The 7,244-nt window shown below is 48.8% G+C and overlaps 1 long non-coding RNA gene across 1 annotated transcript in view; it reads left to right on the top strand.

Annotated features, from left to right (window-relative positions):
• LOC106722863 overlaps positions 1-3,735 on the top strand; it is a 4,127-nt gene extending 392 nt beyond the window's left edge. Inside the window, exon 2 of the long non-coding RNA XR_001358866.2 lies at positions 3,497-3,735. This is a non-coding gene — a long non-coding RNA (uncharacterized LOC106722863). The remainder of the gene's footprint in view (positions 1-3,496) is intronic.
• The last annotated feature ends 3,509 nt before the right edge of the window (positions 3,736-7,244 follow it).

Raw genomic sequence — 7,244 nt, 5'->3', positions numbered from 1 at the left:
CTCTGTGCTAAGCTGGGATGTAGCAAAAAAGCTACATTTTAAGCCTCCAAAAGCAGGAAATGCAGGGCTCTGTAAACACCACTTACATGTCCCACAGCCTGCTCCACCCCTCTTCTTTCTTCTCCTTGTCAACAAGGATCTACCAGGGCTCCGCAGTCACCAACAGCTCCTGTTCTTTCCTCGGCTGCAGTTTTTCTCTCCCCCTTGTTCAGCCTCCTCCTCTTAATGAGATGTCCTCAGCTGCATTTCTTTTTTTAGTAATATATTTAGTAATATATTTCGTGTTCCAGGTCAAATCAGTCAAATCAGTTCCAAATCATGGCAACTGAGCAAAACTCAATCGTTCCCAAAACCGTATCAATTGAGCAGGCAGAACTCAATCATTCTAAACGTCTTGTATGGCACTACAAATGGCGAGCATCCTTCATCCCAGATCCTTACCCTAGGACTTCAGATACTCCCAAATTCATTGGCAGCCATCCTATGTCCAGGCCCAAGCCCGGAGGTCTTGGGATTTGGATGCCCCTGACACAAGCTGCATAAAAATGCCCAGGGAGAGGAAGATGTCCGAAGCACTAGGTCACAGAGATGCCTTGCTTCATCCCAGTGGGGATTCTCATTTCCTATCCCCTTCCCTGTGCTTGAGAGCCTGAGACATAGGATCATAGAAAATGAGGGTTGGAAGGGACCACAGGAGGTCACATCTAATCCAATCCCCTGCTCAAAGCAGGACCAGCCCCAAGTAGATCATCCCAGCCAAGGCTTTGTCTAGCCAGGTCTTGAAAGCCTCCAAGGATGGAGATTCCACCATCTCTCTGGGTAACCTGTTCCAGCGTTTCACTACCCTTCTCGTGAGAAAGTTTTTCCTTATATTTAACCTCAGCTTCCCTTGCTGCAACTTGAAATAGTTGCTCCTTGTTCTGTCATCTGCCACCACTGAGAATAGTCCAGCTCCGTCCTCTTTCAAACCTCCCGTGCAGGTAGCTGAAGGTTCCTATTCAATCCCCTTCAGTCTTCTCTTCTGCAGGCTAAATAAGCCCAGTTCCCTCAGCCTCTCCTCATAAGTCACGCGCCCCAGCTCCAGGATGGATTTGATTCAAATCAAATCGATTTAAATCATGATTTAAATCACTGGTCAGGAAGCCTCAATTTAATCACTGTTTTACAGCAAAAATTAATTCCTGTTGTCTGATATAACCTTCATTAAAATATTCCCAAACAAGGTCTCTTGCTACCCTGATAGGTTTTCCCTCTCACCATGCCATTCCCTCACTAGATCTCAAATCAATGGAGAGGCTATAACTGATCCCTCCAGGCTTCTGGAATAGTCTGCTCAAATTGTTTCTCTTTTGTTTCTACTGTCTCTCCCTCCTTGCATTTATCTCCAGACTCTTCCTTGCCCAGATCTACTCCACCCCCATCAATCTACTCATTTAACTTCCTGAAACTTTTAGAGAGAGGAAAGGGCTTGACTCTGTACACAAACTTGCAAAGTGAAAATAGGGCTGATTGGTAGGTAATCAGGTCTGCTATCTCTCATCTCCATATACTGCTGTTAGTAAGGGTGTTATCTCTGGAGAGACAAATCCAGTTTGAGAACTGAAACTAAGCATCACAGAGATGCATCATGGGATCTTCTAGACTGAGCACTGAGTCCCATTGGGTAGAGTGGTTCTCTTTACTCTTTATTAATCTATAGAGGAGCCTCTGTGAACCACAAAAGATTGCAAGCCCCTAATATAGTCCATGGCCTGTCGTAACCTATTTATAAAACTTTTCTAAAAAGGCTACATGATTTAATGACTCAAATAGTATATAATTAGAAGTTATAATTCCTATTGCATGATGATATCTTTGAGCTCTAACATATCTTAAATTAAAACTATATATAGATTTATTGTTTTTTAAGCATCTTAAAAAAATACAATTAAATAAAAAAATCTGATTTAAATTAAAAATAACATTTTTAATTTTTTTTTAATTGTTGATTTTAATCCACACTGCCCAGCCCCCTAACCATTTTCATGACTGAATGCTGCTCTTTTTACCTAGCTGCAGCCTTTCTCTCCTCCCTTGTTCATCACCCTCATCTTAATGAGATATTCTCAGGTGCATAAAAATGCCCATGGAGTGGAAGATGGCCTGAAGCAGTAGCTCACAGAGATGCTTTGCTCCAGTCCAGTGCTTGAGAGTCGATGACATGGATTGAGCATACCTGTTCTCAGCTCCTCACCTTGACCACAGCACTGTGGTTTTCATGGGTGCACTAAAGCAGGGATATTCAACTTCCAAGTGGCCAGGAGCCAATGCTTTGTACTCCATGCCAGCAAGAGTGCAGGACCCAGAGGATGTACCAGGGCAAGCCATGGGCTGCTGGGCCCCATATCCCCCGCACTGCTGCACTACACAGCCCTAGACTCACCCTCACCTCCCCATGCTGCATACCTCATTGTCCTACTCCCTGGGGATGGGGCAGGAAGTGGCAGCCAGGGAAGCCCCCAGCTGCTATTGCAGACAGAACAACAGTGGGAGCAGCAGCTGAGCAAGTCCCCGGGATCTGCAACTTAACCCCTGCAACCTTGACATCTTGCATTAAAGTCTGTGTGTAGCTACCATATTGGAATCCAAGACGGCTGCTGTGAATTCATGTTTTGGTCAATATTTCAGTCCCCGCTAGCGTTAGAACATTAATTCCAGTGACAAAACCAACAGTGTATGCATCGAGATCAACTGTAACATTTGTCACCATAGCCATATTGGATTTCAGGATGCCTGACACATTACAGATTCACAGAGGTTTAGGGCTGGAAGGGACCTCGTGAGATCATCGGGTCCAGCCCCCCTGCTTGGGGCAGAAAAGACTGCTGAAGTCAAATAACCCCAGTAAAGTGTGCATCCAGCTCCTTTTTATGATCACAGAATCATAGAATAGTAGGACTGGAAGGGACCTGAATGATGATCAAGTCTGGACCCCTGCCATGGGCAGGAAGTAGTTGGACTCAAATGAGCTCAATGAGGTGTTTGTCTAGCCCAGAGGTGGGCAAAATGTGGCCCGGAGGATGGATGTGGCCCGCCAAGCCATTCTATCCAGCCCGTGGGGCCCCTAAAAAATTTAGAAAATTAATATTTATCTGCCCCTGGCTGCTTATCATGCGGCCCTCAATGGCTTGCCTAAACTCAGTAAGTGGCCCTCTGCCCAAAATAATTGCCTGCCCCTGGTTTAGCCTCATCTTGAACACCTCCAGGGATGATGACTAGGCCTGTGCAAATAGGGAACTAATCGATTTGGATTCAGATTCAGCTGATTCGGATGCCAGAGATTCAGTTCAGAGATCTGAATCAGTTTTCCAAAATCGATAGCTTTAATCATGGTGGGGGAAAATATGTATGTATTATTTTACGGAGTTGCAGTATCACAAAGTTTGAGAACCCCTAGTCTAATCCAGTGGTAATATAAAGGTAATGCAATGGTATATATAACAATGGGTAATTGCAGTTTTTCAGATCTCTTCATCACTTGAATCCGTTTCTGAATCCCTGTCGTTATTATGTGGGTTGCATCATGATGCCTCACAGCATTTGCAGCTGAGACTGCATGGCACGTGAGCCTGCTTGCACGAGTATGCTGGTCCCCAAGATGCGGTCTGGCACTTGAAACTTGTTATCCGAAGATATTCTGCTGGTAGTGACTCACACGCAGTTAAGATTCTAACATAATAAAGGGCTTAATCAGTCTGTCTGGCTGGCTGTCCATAATGCTTTTGCTTAAGTGTGCATGTGCTGCCGAGATAGGGTTACCATACATCTGGGTTTCCATGGACGTGTCCCCGCTATTTTAAGCCCTCTGATCACCATCCAGGCAGGTTTCTTTAAATTTGCCCAAATGTCCAGGATTTACCTTTGCTCCACTGGTGGGAGCCAGGGGAAGGTGAGGAGAGGCAGCGGGGAGCACACATGGACCTGCCTGCAGCTGCGGAGGCAGCAGACCCATGCAGTGCTCCTGCTGTCTCAGATCGCCTCCCCCTGCTCCCACCTCCAGAGCCCAGCAAGATCCTAGACATTTGGGCAGGACAAGGGGAGTGGGGGCTGCAGCTGCGACAGGGCAGCGGGGGGAGGGAACAGTTGCCTGTTTTTCAGTGGGGAAAAGGGTGGGGCGGCAGCACCGGCGCCAGTGCCTGTACTCAGAGGGGCTGGGCAACCAGTAGCCGCTGCCTGGGGAGGGGGTGAAGAGCGGGGAAGGGGAGAGAGGCCCTGGCCAAGCTGCCCGCAGGGCACTGCAGCCCTATCCCAGGGGTGCCACAAGCCTCCCGTCCTCTTCCCTCAGCCTGCGCTGGGGCTGAACACACTCCACTGCCACCTGCATGAATCGGAGCCACCACGCTCCAGCCCGAGCAGGGTGGGGGGGGGAGGCAGGGGGCTACAGGTCAGGAGTGAGGGGCACTATCATGGTCCAGGGGGCAGGGTACTGCAGTTTGGTGAGTTAGGGGCACTGGCAGTGCCAGGAGGCTGTGGGTCAGGAGTGGGGGGCACCAGCAGGGTCCAGGGGGGCAGGGTTTGGTGAGTGAGGGGCACTGGCAGGGCTGGGGTCAGTGGGTTGGCAGTGGGGGCAGCAGCAGGGGTGGGGGGCTGTGGCTTGGCAGTGAGGGGCAACAGAATGGGCAGTGCCAGGGCCACTCCTCTGAAATCCATCATTCATCACAGGCAATTGGCTAGTAGGAATATAACCATAATTTCCAACTTGCCAACCACATTGGTCAGGTGAATGCAATGGTGGATTAGGGTCAAGTAGACGTCACCAAACAAGACTTTGATAATTGGTTCTACATACATGGTGCATAAGGGAGTCATAGGTAGGCAGAAATTTATCCAGAGCTTTTCCTTGGTGGAATACTTTCACCCTAACATCCAGAAGGATTATAAAAAATGTTGACAGCTAATACAACAATGCAACAAACTTTTCTACACAACTGGACAAATCCTTAACAACATCAGGCCCACTTCGCAGACCTGCCACTTTCCAAGCAGTTTTCTTAGTGTGACCACTGAACTGGCTTGTGGTATCACAACCAGTGACTCTATGAAATCCAGTTAGAGATCCACGGACTGGTTCAGGCAGTTCTGACACAATATCATGAACTGGAATTAATCTTACTGGGTTGCTTCTCTTCATCTAAACCTCATCGTCACATGAGTCGAAGTGCTCTGCTTTTCCATCAGCAAAACCACCAACAATGAGCGCTTGTTCACTTTGGAAACATCAACATGATTCCTAAAGAAGTTCCTTACTTAGAAAATGAACTGGGTTTTCTTTGTTTGCTGGTAAGGATGTGAAACTACACCATGATACTGATAACAGAAGAGATCTGCTGCTAATGATTCTGCAGATCGGCCTAGTAGTTTGAATCTTTAATATTCTTGTGTCTGCCTTTATGGATGGTGATGTGTATTGATTGAAGACAATGTTGATTCAATCACATGTGCTGGCATAGTTGGTAAACACTTGTTGTACAAAAGAATCAGCCAAATCCCCAAATGTTTGTGCAGTTTCCGGCTTTCTTATCCTCTGTACAATATGCCGTACCATTGATCATATCAGTTGATTTCTCGGAAGTAGCATCTGGCAGAACAGTTACTGCTTTATCTCCAATCAAGATCTGTGACAAAGCTGCTTTGTGAGCCTCACTGAATGAATTGTTAGGTTTAAAAGTGATGGAGGGTATTCAGACAGCTCATGCTCCAGGAGAGAATGCACATTGACCCTTCGGCAATGCTGCGAGTAGCCTTTGCTGGATCTCTTTTGCATTCTGCTCCTCTTTCATTTTGCTGCACAGTCCCACATCTGACTTTACATCCTTGAAGGTTTTCAATTTTGATTTGGGTACATTTGCATAGAAGCTCTTGGCAGCATCTGCAGTAAGATGTTTCCGGATAATGGTGTTCATGATTTTTCTTCCTTTGTCATGTGTATTCAGAGTGTCTGTGCAAGTCTGAAGTTCTTGCTTCATTTGCTTCAGTGTGGTCAGAGGACGTTCACCACTTTCATCTTCTACTAAACTGCAGTATGTTTCAAATATATCTTTCACACTGAACATATTTTTCCATACAAAACTGGCATCTAGTTCAGGGGTGGGCAAAATAAAGCCTGTGGGAAAGATTAGGCTTGCGGAGGGACTTTGTTGGCCTGCAGTAGGTCCATCAGTCCTGTCTGGCCCAGACACCATCCAGCCCGTGGCACATCCCGCCACCCCCTAGGCATACAGCGGGGCTGGGGCAGCTCCACAGCTGGCCTGCTTTCCTAGGCAGCCCAAGCAGCAGTGTTTCCTTCTGGCTGCTACCACCACTGGCCCCAGTCCCATGGTACTGGCGGGGACCCACACACACAGCTCTGACTCCAGCCTGCCCTGTGCCTGCTCCAGAGTCAGCCTGATGGAGCAGATCAGCTCTGGATGAACCAGAACCTGCATGCAGAGCCCTGACCCCGGCCTGCTGAGCAGTGGCAGCAGCTGGGCAGAAGCTGCTGCTCGGCACAGGGGAAAAGCAGTCCCTCTCCTTTGCCACTGCTGGGCCCTTCTTGCTGCAGCATCCCGGAGCCCATGCCCGGGCTGCCCTGCAGGTTCTCTGCATTGCCACGGAGGCAGCAGTGCAGAAGAGCTGCAGGGCAGCCAGGTGCAGGCTCCAGGCGGCTGCAGCAAGAAGAGCCCTGCAGTGGTAAGGGGGACGGGCTGCTTTTCCCCTGTGCCAAGCAGCAGCTTTTGCCTGGCCACAGCCATGACCACTTCTCAGCATGGGTGGGTGGTCCAGAGAAGGCGCAGGGCAGGCCAGGGTTGGGGCTGTGCGTGCAGGTTCCTGCTCACCCGCTCTGGCCAGGGCAAGTCCAGAGCGGGTGCAGGGTGGGCCAGGGTTGGGGCTGGGGCTGTGCACTGTTGGCGTTGGCAGGGAGGAGCTGCAGGCCATGCAGGCTCCAGGCTGTTACAGTGCAAGGGAGGGGGAGGTTGCTGACCGGCCTGTGGCAGGTCCCCAGAACTGCCTGTGTGGCCCACAGGCCCAAATAATAGTCCTCCCGTGATCTAGTTCATCAAATCACTTGATGCCATGCTTGTGCTTCAGCGGAAGGAAAAATATCTTCTTGCATGATCTCCACATGCAAATGGGAATGAGAGACTTGTTGCTCCCACCTGCATTCAGAATGGTAACATGCCTCAGCAGCTATTAGATCTTCAACAGCAATTCGGCAACGTAACACT

The sequence above is a fragment of the Alligator sinensis genome, unplaced genomic scaffold, assembly GCF_000455745.1.
Source record: "Alligator sinensis unplaced genomic scaffold, ASM45574v1 scaffold1208_1, whole genome shotgun sequence".
NCBI classification, from domain to species: Eukaryota; Metazoa; Chordata; order Crocodylia; family Alligatoridae; genus Alligator; species Alligator sinensis.
Note: the sequence above shows the minus strand (reverse complement) of the source record. Positions and strands in the feature narration are given on the sequence as shown.